A 6,105-nucleotide genomic window follows, 5' to 3' on the forward strand; every position below is an offset into this window, starting at 1 on the left:
CTTCATTTGTAAAGTAAACAATTTTCCGCTTGCTTTTAATATTTGTTGAATTAAGATCACATTCACCCAGTTCCTCTTCCTGATCCTAAGTATGCATTTACTCCCTGGAACACTACATTGAGGTTTGCTCACTCAATGGACAGCTGACAAGGTAAATCTTGCAGAGAGGGGTGTTCAAACTAGCTCACCAGCGTGGACCTGGAGAAGCTTGACACCACCATTGCCGTGTAGGAGGACACATGCTTCCTCCTGTGTCTGTGCATATCCAAATACATGGAAACGCATAATCACACATCGGGGGGGAGCGGGGGGTGGGGAGAAGAATGAAAATACAGCACCAGCACAGGTTTGGGAAGTCCTTCTCAGAGAGACTGGATCACCCTGTGTTTACTGCATGAAGAATAAGCCAGTGGGCAAGCTAGTAGCCCACAGGTATTGCAGTAAGGGAACTAAGGTAGGCATAGAAACAGGTGAGAGACACCTAACCACCAGTAAATAAAAGCAAAAGGTTAAGCTCGTCTCAAACAACATTTGGGAGACATCTATACAGATGGATGCTGACAGACACAAGCTCTTTCACCTGCTCTCCACCTCACAGATGTAAGCCCACTCCAACACCCACAGCTGCGTTACTCCGGTGCTGCACCCCAGTCAACACACCCCCCAGGGACAGGCAAGCCGCAGCCTCTCCACAACCCTTGCCCACATCAAGTACTCTGCTGTAAGAAGCAAGCCTGGAATAAAGTAGTTACAACTATAAAGCACAGTGTGTTCTGCAACGTTTGCTTCCTTTTCCAGCAAAAAGAAAATCGTTGAATAGGATCTTTACTAGGAGACTGATCTCACTCTATTATAACTGGGATTTCACCCGAGAATAAGGAACAAATGAAAGAGCATTTTACACAGATATCTTTTAAACAAAGACGAGGGCAAATGACAAACGTAACTAAAGGTATTTCTAAAGTCTGAGTTTTGCTGCAACAGAAAGACATCCACAGTAACTCTGGCTGTTGACACTATCAGCCGCTGCAGTAGAACAAACGACTGCCCAAGACTGAGAACCACAGAGTACTGGGAAAAAAGCTATTTGAAATAATCTTCAAAGATTGAGGGCAGTGCTTTTAGAAAGAGAATAGACAACATTCTCTTCAATGCCCTGCATGAAAAGGGCTCCAAGTTCTGACCATTTTCTTCTCATAGTCCATTCCCTCCTGTCCTCTTTTAGAAAGCCACCAACTTCGTGGTGTCAGAGATGTGAGGAACGAGAGAATAAACTCTTCCTGCATGAACAGCACAGTGATCATGTAGTGAAGCTTTGATGACAAGCACCCCGTCTATCAACATTTCAAAAACTAAAAAGCCCACAGAAATGCGATTCCAAAAGCCTTAACACACCTTGTTCACTCCACAGCAGGGAGTGCCAGGTGATGCCTTGCTTTTTTGTTGGACTCTACTGCGTCCAGGGCTCCAGCCCTTTGCCCATGTGCTTTCCCCTTACGTTTGGGATGCAAAGCATTTGATGAAGGTACAGAGAGCATCCATCTTTCCCGACAAGTGCAATGCTGAAAAATACATTTAAAAGTGTATTTTACAACAATCTACTGACAGCTTTCACATAATAACTTACAGCATATGCCAAAAGGAACAGTGTCAGGTAAACATTTGATTTTAACATGTTCTTCATGAACTCTCTTTCTGTTAGTAGTTATTTACTTTAAGAAAAAAATAAAATCTGGTAGTTTGGAGCTGAACTCACACACCACATGCTCAAGGGAAAGCAAACAGCCTGTGGAGAGCAGAGACTTGCCCACAAACAGGAAGCGAGCACGAAGCACAAAGGTGTGCATGAATAGATCACGGGCACTAAGGCAGGAGGGCTTTGCAATCCCCTGCTCCTGCTTAGCACACAAATATCACCCTGGCACAGAACCCTCCAAGTAAAGGGCAAAATAAGAGTCAAAGCAATTCTTACATTATCAGCTTCTGGGATATTTCCCTCTTTTTTTTTTTTCTCCTTTATTTAAACTTGCCCCCTTATCTCTAAAGCCTCCCAGCTGCCACCGGATTACAGGCAGACAAAACACCACCTCATTACAGCAGGAAAAAATACCCTGCAAAATTAAGAGTTGAGCTTGTTAAGGAGACAGTAGCAGTTAAAATACATTTAAACTTATGTTCAACTTGAAATGGGAGCCTCAGTTTTTACTATAAGGTTCAGCGGGGAGATAAGCACGAAAGTCAGAACACAGCAAAAGCAAGCAGACCTAACCCTTATCTGCCTAAATGACCTTGAGTAATGTACTGCTAGCCACGGCTTTTGTCCTGCTCATGTCAAGTTGTCTTTTTTTCCCCCCTAAACCAAACACACCTATTTTAATAAGTTCTGAAATACACTGAAAAACAGCATCACTACTACAGAACCGTTTCCACCCCTAATTTCCCCAAAATGAAGGTCTCCAACAAACGCTTTAAAGGACACAGCACAAACCCAAGCTACAAATTGCAATGATAATGCCAAGAAAAACAAACAAAATAACCCAGAGTTGTGTGAGGGATACACATTCTCCTATACCCTGCACTTCTGTCCTCCTACACCTTCAACAACCTTCAAAACTGGTGCAGTACCAAACCACTTTTCGATATGATGGTTCTTTGCTACGCACAGCAGGACTCAAACACCAGTATCCGCAGAACCCAGCTTTCAAGAGACAGGGTCCAGCTTCTGGGAAGAACCCCTCCATGCTGTCCTACAAAAGAACAGCAAGCAGCAAGTTGGCCAATTCTAGGTATTAGCACGATACAAAACAGTAAGGCGCTGTCATCTGACCCTTCAGACAATTCTAGTGCTTCTGCTGCTCTTCCCAGCCACCAATTCCAATTGGCATGACAGGCACTTCTCCCCAGCTCTGTAGGAAGCGGTGAAACCACCCACAACCATTTACATGTCTGGTCACAGGTGGTTTCCCTATACACTAGCGTAACTGCAAAGGCCTAAATCTAGTTGAGGATGATCTGAAAAAGTAATCTGCAAGGGGGTGAAGAAACATCAGTCTTAAGACCCCTCCATCCCATGGAAATTAGAAGTTGCCCTATAACAGAAGAGCCCCATAATAGAAAGGGATTTTAAAGTTAGACTCTCAGGATCACAGACTGGTTTGGGTTGGAAGGGACCTTAAAGCCCACCCAGTCTCACCCCCTGCCATGGGCAGGGACACCTTCCACCAGACCAGGTTGCTCCAAGCCTCATCCAGCCTGGCCTATCCTGAAACTGGATATTCATCCACTTTCAAGGTACCCAAGGTGGCACACTACAGCCTTTCTTCTTCACAGCTTTCCCAGAAATGTGGATTCATGCAGTGCATATGGCAGGACACAAGAAGGAGGAACCAGCAAGTACTGAAACTGAGGCTACCAGGCAGAACAGAAGGCATGAACCAAGCGAGGTGCTGTTTTGTCAATAACACGACGACCCAAGGACAGTCCGACAGAAATCCGTATCTGTCCCAAGCATAGGCAGCTCTGCATATTTTCTGATCCCAGTACTCAAAAGAGGGGCAACACATACTCTCTTTCGCACCTCCACCCACCCCAAAATGCCACAGAAGAGCCATTCTGCCTAAGAGCAGCTGCTTCAACGGCCAGATCAGTCACTGCCTATGACCCACAGACTAATCCACTCACTTGAGGCACGGGGAAGATGCAGGATGGACCATTCCAAAGCCCCAGCATTCACTTGGAAAAGTAATTTTTGATACATCTCATTTAAGACTCCCCAAAACACCCAAGCAAGCCAAACACCAATATCGAAAGCAACATGTAGGTGGTTTCTAAGGTATTCCAGGTTTCTTACTCCTATGGCATCTCACCTCCCAGCGGCTCTGAGGAATGCAGTTTGTGATGGATCAGGAAAGTCTTCCTTGTCTGAATTAGTTAGTTATTCATGACTAAGCACTGTGTTCCACAGCCCAATGTCAGTGTTACATCTTTCATGAGAACTGGATTTAATAAATTGGATGACTAGTCTTAAGTGTAAGATTGAACTCTTTCGAAGCTTAACCGTCAAGCCAGGGATGCCATAACCAACCCACGATGCCAGAACTGCGACTGATGCTTTTTCCCTCTGCTCCCTCATCCCCTTAAAGCAAAAGTAATGCTCAGCAAAGGCTACAGCGTTGGCCAGAAACGGTCAAAAGCTGACATATATGTACCAGAGCAGCACAGTGCAGGCAAATACAACATGAAATGCACTCGGCAAAGCTCCAGCATCACCCGAGAGAAGCGTCAGGTGTGGCTGCCGTCACATCCCACCTCATTCTCAGCCAGGAAGCTCCATCACAGACTCCTTGGGCAGCGAGATACATATCCATCCCCTGAGGAATGAAGGCCACCTCCATCCACATCTGGCAACAAGCCACCAGTGACAATTTAGTCCTGCCATTCTGTGTGGGAGAAGACTACGTACTCCCTTACAAAACCTCTACAGAACTAGATTAAATCAAGCAGGGGGGAATCATTTTAGCACTCACCAACAATTCTTTTCATCCCACAAACAGTAATGGAAAAACAAAAAATGAAATCACGCTCAAGAGGCAGCACGCAACTCACTGCACAAAAATGTAGGCCACTGTGCTCCCACGAACACGTGCAGAGTGCACATTTCTCAACACACTTGTTTCCAGCGTGGAAGATAACAGGAAGGTTGCTACGCTGCAGTGCCTGACCTGAAGTTGGCAGCTGGAAAGGTTTTGAAATCTTCCAGTTCAGACTAACCTAAGCTGTAGCCTTGTGGAACCCAAATATACTCTTTCAGGTATAATGAATTTAAGAACAGCAAAATCTGAGTAAGCAAACATAGTTGGGTTACAGTATTATTTAACAGTCCATCTCCTTCAGGTACGGGCCAGGGTGCTCACAGATTCACTCTATCAACATGACAGCAACCACGCAACACCGATCCAAAGCAGTTTTCGTTTAGTGCTACCTGTTAGTCTAACACCAACCCAAGCATCCCACTTTCACACATACCCTGTTACTGATCAGACTGAGTGGTAAATACTGTGGCACTTTCAACATAATCCCAAAATCGTTTCAACAAGCTGCAACTGACCAGCAAATAATTATTTTCTTCTACATAAACAGGTTATTCAACGCTTGGTTCAACTGCTAGCAGGCAATAATATGATCAGATATTCAAAGAGATGTTTTTGCAATGAGAGGCCATCGGTAAGAGACAACCAGGTCCAGACAAACGCAGCTGCAATACCTCTCAACAGCATCAAGCAGATAACTAAGCTAACAGCAAAGCTTTCCGACATCACATATCGCCAAGGCCACAGCACTTTGTTAGCCACTGAAAAAAATGACGCGTTGGCCTCATCCAGGAGGCAACCAACGTCCAACTTGCATATTGCAATAGTTACACTGAGAAAGAAATCAATGACTGAAGAGCAGGCCAGGGTGCGATCTCCTCTGGGAAGGTGCAGGGTGTTCATCTAGAACAGCCAGTGCCTCCGTACAGGTCGCTGAGGACCGCACATGTGGCGGACTTGCTGCCATACTGAGAGCCGCCAGCACTGGTAAGCCACTGAAGTTCCATCAGAGCGATCACTTGAAAGGGCTTACAGTCCAGCTTAGTTTCTTCTGAAGTGTGTCAGTGAAATGAGAAAAGCGAGTCTTGGCAGCAGCAGGAGCTTTCTCCCCCCCAGCCTGTGACACTGGAAAGAATAAGGTCAGGGTCTTTAAGCTCCAGCTGGGTTGCGGTCCCGGCATTAGCTGTATTACACCCTGCAAAGGTGCATTTACTACGCACGAGTAAAGCGCAACCTGTTCAGAGATGGAACGAACACCTGCAGCAGACATGGAAGAAGAGACGTGATGAACAGTCACAAAATCTGCACTGTTAGCAGCAGCTGCTTCTTTCTGGAGCCACTTTCCACACACCGAGAAGCACACAAATATTTGGAATATCCCATACTGAAAACAAGGGTGTTGATTTTGGCGGGTCTGGGCATTTTCACCAAGAGTTTCCATTTTAGTGCCATGTAAGCTCAGAGATTCCATCGGGGAGCACCTCACTCCCCACTCTTTCTCCCTCCCAGGAGGTAA

The sequence above is a fragment of the Eurypyga helias genome, unplaced genomic scaffold (assembly GCF_000690775.1).
Source record: "Eurypyga helias isolate BGI_N326 unplaced genomic scaffold, ASM69077v1 scaffold3180, whole genome shotgun sequence".
NCBI classification, from domain to species: domain Eukaryota; kingdom Metazoa; phylum Chordata; class Aves; order Eurypygiformes; family Eurypygidae; genus Eurypyga; species Eurypyga helias.